This window comes from Pteropus medius, unplaced genomic scaffold (assembly GCF_902729225.1).
Source record: "Pteropus medius unplaced genomic scaffold, Ma_sr-lr_union100, whole genome shotgun sequence".
NCBI lineage: Eukaryota > Metazoa > Chordata > Mammalia > Chiroptera > Pteropodidae > Pteropus > Pteropus medius.
The window spans coordinates 699,089-708,818 of NW_024341753.1; the positions used below are offsets into that span (position 1 = coordinate 699,089).

At 33.6% G+C, this 9,730-nt stretch overlaps 1 pseudogene; it reads left to right on the top strand.

The window, feature by feature from the left end:
- The first annotated feature begins 8,294 nt into the window (after positions 1–8,294).
- Positions 8,295–8,413, top strand: LOC120593337 (uncharacterized; annotated as a pseudogene).
- The last annotated feature ends 1,317 nt before the right edge of the window (positions 8,414–9,730 follow it).

Consider the following 9,730-nt stretch of genomic DNA (forward strand, 5'->3'; position numbering starts at 1 on the left):
TATATATAGTATGGTTTTTTTAACTCTAAAATTCTGTGAAATGAGACTAATGTTATCTAAGCTAGGGGTTGCTTGTAGAGGTGGAATCCAAAACTAAATAAAATAGCAATCAACAAAACTATGACATCACTCCAGTACTTGCTGATAATGGCATGTAGGATGTGACCTAAAGATGCAATATTATTTGATGAATAATATCATTCAAACAGTACAAGATTTTTGTTTCAAAATCAAAAACTAAGTTACTTGCTTTAACTTCCATCAATTAAAAATGTTTTACAGTTTTCAGAATTCTCAGAAAAAAAATTAGATCCGAATAATGGGTAACCATAGCATTTATCTCTCACACCCAACATACTGATTAAAAGAAATTAACCAAACATTTTCTCTCTCAACTTATTTCTTTTTCAGGCATTTTCCCCATGCACCTTTACTTCCTTCGCAGTTAAATATTCATGTTAAAGAAGCTCTTTTTCCATAAATCATATTATCATATATATGTGTATGTGAGTGTGTATGTGTGTGTGTGTGCGTGTGTGTACTTTTTTCCACCACAGTATCAACGTACTTTCAGAGGTTCTTTATTTCTTTATTCTTAAATTATGATAGTCATTACAATTGTTTTAAGTTGTATGGGAGTTTTTATTGATCGTTTAAAAAAATTTTCCACAGGCACCGTGATATATCAGTCGGTATTAATAACAACATGAAAGGTGTCTTGAGCACCTACTCAGCTAATCTATTTCTGTGCATAAAAATTTCACCTCAGAAATCCAATCAATTCACACCAGGTAAATATTCTAGCCTGGACTTCCACTTGAAGATATGGTAAAGTGTCCAAAGCAGAGCAATGCTCTCATCAATAATCGCCTGGAAAGATGGAGTTACAAATTTTCTACTTGAAGGTATCAGAGAATGAACGGTCAGTACTAGAAGAAGAAAAATCTCCAAGTAGGAGAACCTTTCAGAGGCGGACCAAAGATCTGCAGATGTCTCTGTAGATAATTGCTGATTCTGCATGTTGGCCAGTGGCTGAAAAACCAGGATGGCATTTGATAATCTTATGTAGCTAGGTGACAGATTTGAAGACTTGAGAGGTATCAAATACATGCTTGGCTTCTGCCTTAAAGCATTTGCTGAAGTTTGAAGCAGAAATGATGGTTGAAAAGCTAAGTCATAATAGCTCTAGAGTATAAAGTCACAATGCTTGGGAGATAAAGGCCTTCCAGTGGGACACTCTAAGAAATGTGTGAGATGAAAACTCTTTCTGAAGTAATAAATTAAAATAAAAAATCTCCAATCATTTTTTTTTCCTGGGGACTTTGCTGATATGGGCATAACTAAGTGCTTTGACTCTAGCACAAGAAACTATTGGGAGAGATTAAAAACTAGCAGAGCCTTTAGTACAGACCTGGAATGACAAAATTAAAGATTTGAGGGGATTGACATTTACAGCAGATCTCCCTTTTAAGATATTTGCTATATTATGAAGTTATTCAGAGAGGGAGGCTACAGATATAAGCAGAAAGCCTGTGAGCAACAAAGCAGAAATTCCTGCAGTTTCTAGGTACTGAGGAGACAAAGACATATAAGGTTTTTTATATACTAGGTTTTTAAATAAAAGTCCTCAAAAGTCATGTTCCTAGGGACAGGGACAAACCAAAGTTAGATAAATTTTACTAAAACTTGATCCTAGCTTTGATCCAGCTAAATTCATTATTGGATTAAAATTACAAGCCCCCAAGAAATGGGGAAAAAATGGCATAGATGATAGAGGCTATATTCAACTCTCTAGTGACAAAATCAAAGTAGTGACAGGAAATACAGAGCAAAAAGCAAATAAAGTCTCCTGGAATCTACATGAACAGAAGTAGTAAAACTGGAGAGAGAAATAATCAACCTGCAACAGTGAACGTAGGAGCGGGCTAAGACATGAGACTGCCGGTCCTAAGCGGCTGAGTGGCACAGAGGCTATGGCAACTGCAGACACCTCTTATAGGGGCCATGTCCATGAGCAGACTTTAGAGGTGACAGATCTGCTCGTTCTGAGCACCAGCGCCAGGTTGGCTGCATGAGGGGCACCAAGGACTTACAGGGGGACCTTGAGTTGTTGAAGTGAGCGTTGGAGGTGAGGCTCTATCCTGGGCAGAAGTGACAGTGGTATCTATTGTTCTTCTGTTGAGCCATTCCCTCTCCCAGTGTGAGGGTGCAGCACCAACATAGTGGAGAAATCATGCAACTGGATAACAGATGTCCAGAGAATTCCCTGAAACTTCACTTCTGCTAACTTGTGGCCCCACCTAAGCTACATCCAGACGTGTCCTCCACGAGTCCAGTGCTCCTTGCTGAACAGTGCCAAGATTCACACTGGTGACAGCTGACTGTGATTTCTGGCCTGGCTTCCTGAGGTAACTATAAGCACAGCATCTGTGGATTACTTGGTGAATCTTTACAGGTGGCCCCAGAGGGGCACAGGGTGGGGCTAAACTTCACCTGCAGATGAACCCCTCGAGGACTCTTTCACTGGACACCTACTACACAATACCTTGCTAATAAGACCAGAGACTTAGTAATTTTGCTTAGTACATAGAAACAGACACAGAAAGGCAGCCAAAATGAGAAGAAAAAAAAGCAGAAACCATATGAGAGAACCGAACAGAGATCCAAGAATAATGGAGTCAAGTAATCTAACAGATACAGGAGTCAAAACACTGAATATAATGATACTCAAAGAACTTATGGGAAGGGTAGATGAATCCAGTGAGAACTTCAACAAAGAGATAAAAAACATGAAAGTGGAAATGGAAATTATAAAAGGAAATCAGTCAGAAATAAAGAACAGATTATCTGAGATGAAGAGTATATAAGAGGGAATCAACAGAGTGGACAAAGAAGAGGCTCAATCAGTGATATAGAAGATGGAGAAGCCAAGAACATTCAATCAGAATGGGAAGAAAAAAGAAGCCAAGGCTATAATAATAATTTAAGGAGCTTATAGGACACAATTAAATGTAAAGATATCCATACCGTAGGGGTACCTGAAGGAAAACAAGACGTTGAAGAACTATTTGAAGAAATAATGATGAAAAACTTCCCTAATTTGGCAAAGGAAATAGACCTACAACTCTAGGAAGCTCAGAGAGTCCTAAGAAAGAGGAACCCATAGAGGCCCACACCAAGGCACACTATAATTAAAATGACAAAAGTTAAATACCAAGAGAGAATCTTTAAAGCAGCAAGAGAAAAGCATTTAATTATCTGCAAAGGAGCACCCATAAGACTGGCTGCTGATTCCTCAAAATAAACTATGCAGGACAGGAGGGCTTTGCACAAAATATTCAACATGATAAAAAACCAGGAGCTATAACCAAAAATACTTTATCCAGCAAAGCTATCAGAGTTGAGGGACAGATAAAGCATTTCCCAGAGAAAAATAAGCTCAAGATATTTATCAGCACTAAGCCAGTATTACAGGAAATGTTGGAGGGACTTCTTTAAGAAGAAAAAACATGTATCAAAAACATGAATAAAGAATGGTAATAACTACATTCCTATCAACAAGTATCTCAAATGGAAAAGAAGTAAGTGTTCCAACCAAAAGATAGAGCGGCTGAATGGATAAGAAAACAAGCCCCCTTCATATACTGCCAACAAGGGACTCACTTCAGATTAAAAGACACACACTGACTAAAAGGAAGGGGATGGACCTAGAGAGTATTGTGCTGAATGAAATAAGTCAGATAGAGTAGAAATATTGCATGATTTCATGTATATGTGGAATCTAAAGACAATATAAACAACAACAAAAGTAGAAATAAACTCATAGATACAGAGAATATTTTGAGGGCTACTAGTTGGGAGGGGGGTTGGGAAACAGCAAAAAAAGGCAAATGAATTAAAAAGTAAAAATGGATAATTATAAAATAGACATGGAGACATAATGTGTAGCATAAGGAAAATAGTTAATAATGTAATAAATATGTAAAGGGGAAGAGGGGTACTAGATTTAGTGGAGTGATCACTCTGTGAGTTATATAGATCTCTAATCACTATGCTGTACAACTGAAACTGGTATATTATGTATGCTAACTGTAATTTAAAATAAATCATTGAATTGTACAATGTAAATATGAGCAACTGTCTATTATACTTCAATAAAGCCAGAAAAAGAAATTAGGAGACTCCAGTCACTGTCTAGTAAAGTGTTAACCCTCTTTGGTGAAAGAGAACATCATCTGAAGCTACTAAATTATTTTTGTAATACAATGTCTAGAATACAATTAAAATTAATTGGATATATTAAGTATATCAGTTCTCCATTGTCCTAATAATAAATAACAAATAACTACTCAATGAGCTAGACTGATCTCCACTGGGCATGAGCAGTTCTTGAAGTCTCTTCTCACTGGAAGTCAGTCAAATTTTGGCTGATTTGGCTAGAATCACCCAGATAGTTTGGATCTACTCTACAGGCCTCATCTTCCAGAAACTCCTGTGTCCATATCCTCTGACAAAGGCAAATGAACAAGATTACAAGAAGAAACATATAGGCACTTTTCCAAATCTTTACTTGTGGCATTTTGTTAAATGGCCAAAGCATGTCATTAGGCTAAGCCTAAACTCAAGTTGCAGAGCAAAACATCCAGCCAAGAGTAAGAGTATTGTAAACTTAAAAGACAATGTGTGAGGATAGAAGGAGGGATAAAATTCTAGATCATGAATGCAATTAATCTATTGCATCAAGAAATAAGACTATATAAACAATAATAGGCCAAAAACTAAAATGATCCACAAGAGCAGACCAATAGATGATCCAACTTTTGGATTATTATTCAATATATTTAAAATAACTATATTTAGTCTATTAGAAAATATAAAAAGTGACGTATAAAATATATAAAGAGTTAGAGATTTTTGATGATGAATTAGAGCTTATAAAAAGTAGTTGAATGGACACTCTAAATTTAAAAACTAAAATACATGATAAGAAAGCATTAAGAATCTATTGGAATGAATTTTAAAGCAATTGGAACATAGCAGAACACAAGATTAATAAATTAAAATAGTTAAATAGAAAATATTAAAATAAAGAAAAAAGAGAAAAGAACAGAACATGAGACATATGAATATATATGTTTCTTCACAAATCAGTACCTCTGAATGCCACTGCTTGACTTGTAGGGCTTTTTAATATATATATCCTGTAATGTGTAATGCCAATTGGACCTTATATACTAATATACAGAAAGAGTATTTACACTGTCTCTTTGAAACTTTTAAATCTTCTAAATCTTACCCATATTTAATTGTCCTCCTAAAGAAATGCCTCTAATGTAAATCTCTCACAATGGTTATTTTCTCCTCTAGTCTGAAATCCTGTGGTATTTTCTTTTTTATAGCCGATATTGTAAAATTTATCATTCATGTTCTGTCTGCTTAGCTGGACTATAAAATACCTAAGTATAAGGACTTAAGTATAATATGTCACTGATAATCTTTTAGAAGGCACCCTGATGTATATCCATAGAAAGAACAAGAGTAAAGCTGGGCCTGTGGGCCAAGTGGAAACAGTTATGTAATCACCAACAGGACTTTTCCATTTCTCTTTCTCTCCTGACAAGAGCAATTCACACCCATGATTTGTTGCTTTGTCACAAGAAGGACACTAGCCTCTTTATTTCAGAACAAGACATTCATTGGCTTCTTTAGGTCAGCTGCTACTCCTGAACCAATCTGTACTGGTGAAATATTAAGAATCCCCATTTGAACCAAATGATTGTTATTAGGGAAGAGCAATTCCCCACCTCCAAAAAAAAATAGTTCTGATCTTAGAAAAACAATGTGAAATACTGGAAAATAATTTGTTTCACTACAGTATGTAATAAGTACTTTCTAACTTAAAGAAAAACAAACTTTAAAAATAGTAAATTGCCAACATAGGATACATTTGATAAAAATACTGTTTTGCTCTTTGGCCATATGTGCCGTTGCAATATGAAATTGTGATCAGCGGAGAGATATCTATGTACAAATCAAAAAGGAAGGTACGTTTTATTGTTCATTTTGATACAAAGCTGGGAATTACCATAAGATGAAAAATATATTATGCACTCTACCATTTATTTGATTTTTGTGCTCTGACTTAAAATAGATTAATTTTAATTAAAGTAAAAATTGGAAATAGATGCAGAAGATTAGGTTTAAAAGTATATTAGCCAAGAATGAGGCACATGTAAAAATGCATGACTTTAATTTTTATATATGCACTAATGAGTTAAAAATACAACTGGTCAGTCATAGAGTTACTGTGTCCATGTGAGATAAGCAAATAAATTCCTGAAGAGAAGTACATGTATTTCTGATTCTAAATAAGATAATTCCCCCAAGAGTCTCTTAAATACAAAAAATGAGATCAGTCCACACCAACATTCCAATAGCATCATGCTTTAATTTAAAATGTAGTAAAAGTTATTCTGTCCCAACAAGGTACAATATAAGGCTAGGAATAAATAATCTAAGCCAGTTCTTCTCACTGTAGGTGACTTTGACCCCCTTTGGAGACTTCTTTTTAGTGTAATATAGATATAACATTGTATAATTAAAGATGTGTTGATTGGACACACTTGTATATTGCAAAATGATTACTATCATAGCATTAGCTAACACTTCTATCATGTCACATAATTAGCATTTCTTTTTTGTGGTGAAAACATTGTCACCTGCCAACCACTGACAATCACCACTCTATGTTCATGTGAATTTGGACAATTTAGATTCCACAAATAAGTGATATCATGCAGTATTTATCTTTCTATGTCTGATTTATTTCACTTAGCATAATGGCCTCAAATCTAACCATGTTGTCACAAATGGCAGAGTTTCCTTCTTTCTAATGGCTGAATAATATTTCATTGTACATCTTTATCCATTCATCTTTTGATGGTCACATAGGTTGTTTCCACATCATGGCTATCTTAAATAATGCTGCAATGAACACAAGGGTGCGGATATCTCTTCGATAACCTATTTTCATGAATTTAGGTATATACCCAGAAGTAGAATTGATGGATCAAGTAGTAGTTCCAGTTTTAATTTTTTGAGGAACTTCCAGAGTTTTCCATACTGAATGCACCAATTTACATTCTCACCAAGATTGCACAAGGGTTCATTTTTCTCCACATTCTTACCAAAATTTATTGTCTCTTATAGTGATAGTCATTCTAACAGGTGTGAGGCAACATATTATTATTATTATTATTATTATTATTATTATTATTATTTTGTTTTGTAGTTCACTGATGATTAGACATGTTGAACATATTTTTATGTACCTGCTGGCCATTTGTATGTTTTATTTGGAAAAATGTCTATTTAGTTTCTCTGCCATTTTAAATGATTGCTTTTTGCTATTGAGTTGTGTAAGTCTTTTATATCTTTGTAAGTTAATCTCTTATTAGATATATACTTTGCAAAAATTTTCTCTTGTTCTATAAGATGCCTTTTAATTTTGGTGATTGTTTCTGTAGCTGTGCAGATACATTTTAATTTGATGTAGTCTCACTTATTAATTCTTACTTTCATTGCTTTTGATGTCACATTCAAAAAAATTATTACCAAGACATGTCAAGGAGTTTTATCCCAATTTTTTCTTCTAAAAGTTTTATAGTTTCATTCTGTGCTAGCTAATTTTTGTGAACGATGTAAGATAAAGTTCAATTTCATTATTTTTGTATATGATTATCCAGTTTTTCTAACTCCATTTATTGAAGGGAGTAAATGTATTTCTTTCCGCATTGAATATTTCTGGCTCCCTTGTCTAATAATTGTTGACTATGTATGCAAGAGTTTATCTCTGGAGGTGTATATTTTTATGTCAGTAACATACTCTTTTTTATTATTACAGCTTTGTAGTATATTTTATGATCAGAAAGTGTGATGTCTCTAGTTTTGTTCTTCCTCGGAATTGCTTTGACTATTCAGAGTATTTTTTTGGTTCCATACAAATTTTAGTATTGTTTTTCTATTGGTAAAAAATGCCATCGGAATTTTTATAGGAATTGCAATGAAACTATAAATGGCTTCGAGTAGTGCTGACATTTTAATAATATTAATTCTTTTGATCCACAAACACAGGGTATCTATCTATTTTTCTGTCTTCTTCAGTTTCTTTGGGCAATGTTTTGTAATTTTCAATGTACAGAACTTTATCTTCTTGGCTAAATTTATTCCAAAGTATGTTATTGTTTTGATGCTGTTATAAATATGATTTAATTTTTTAAAAATATTTTATTGTTGTCTACGACCATGCCACTCTGAACAAGCCCAATCCTGTCTGATCTCGGAAGCTAAGCAGGGTTGGGCCTGGTTAGTACTTGGATGGGAGACAACCAAGGAAGCCCAGGTGTTGCAGGCATAAAAAATTCAAAAAAGAAATAAGAGATTGTAAGCTGATGAGATCCTTGCAATCTGTGAGATCAACCAAGGGTTGCCTCGCCTAAAAAATTCTTTTCAAAAAATATTTTACTGTTAATGTAGAGAAATGTAACTGATTTCAATACATAAGGTTTATCATCTGCAATAGAAAATTTTACTTCTTCCTTTTCAATTTAGATACTTTTTATTTCTTTTTCTTGACAGATTGTTCCAGCTAGGACTCCAGTACTACTTTGAATAGGGGTGGTGGGAGTAAGACCCTTGTTTTGTTCTGAATTTTATAGAAAAAGCTTTCAATGTATTATCATTGAGTCTGATTTCAGCTTTGAGCTGATCATATGTGGTTTTTATTATATCGAGGTTTATTTCTTTATAACCGATTTTTGAGCATTTTTATCATGAAAGGATGTTGACGTTTGTCAAATGCTTTTTCTGCATCTCTTGAGATGATCATATGATTTATAGCTTTCATTTTATTAATGTGGTGTTTCACATTTATCGCTTTTTTAAAGTTGAATCATCTTTGCATCCTGGGGGAAAATCTCACTTTATCATGGTGTATGATTACTTTAATTTGCTTATTTTCTGTTTGCAAATATTTTGATGAACATTCTTATAAATGTATAAATGTACATATCAGGAATATTGGTCTGTAATTTTTTTGTTTGTTTTTGTAGTGTTCTTAATTGGCTTTGGTATCAGAGTAACACTGGCCTCGAAAATAAGTTTAAAAGGATTTCCTCCTTTTGAGGTTTTTTGAAGTTTGAGAAGGATTGGCATTAATTCTTTTTTAAATGTTTGATAGGATTCGCTCATGAAGGCAGCTGTTTTGGGGCTTTTCTTTGTTAGGAGATTTTTATTATGGAGTCAATCTCCTTACTTGTTATTATTATGTTCAGATTTTCGATTTCTTTTGATTCAGTCTAGGTAGATTATATGTTTCTAGGAATTTATTCATTTCTTCGAGGTTATTCAATTTGTCGGTGTATAATTTTTCATACTGTCTTTTATAATTCTTTGTATTTGTAGTGTTAGTTGTAGAGCACTGTCTTCCACTTCTGATTTTATTTATTTAAATATTTTTTTTTCTTAGTCTAGTTCAAGATTTGTTCATTTGCTCATGTTTTCAAAACCAGCTCTTAGTTTTGTTTCTCTATTTTTTCTATTTAGATTATTTCCATTCTGATCTTTGTTATTTTTTTTCTTCTTCTAATTTTGGGTTTAGTTCTTTTTATTTTTTTTTGATAGTTCCTTGAAGTGTAAAGTTATTTTGCGTTTTGATATTTTTTCCCATGAT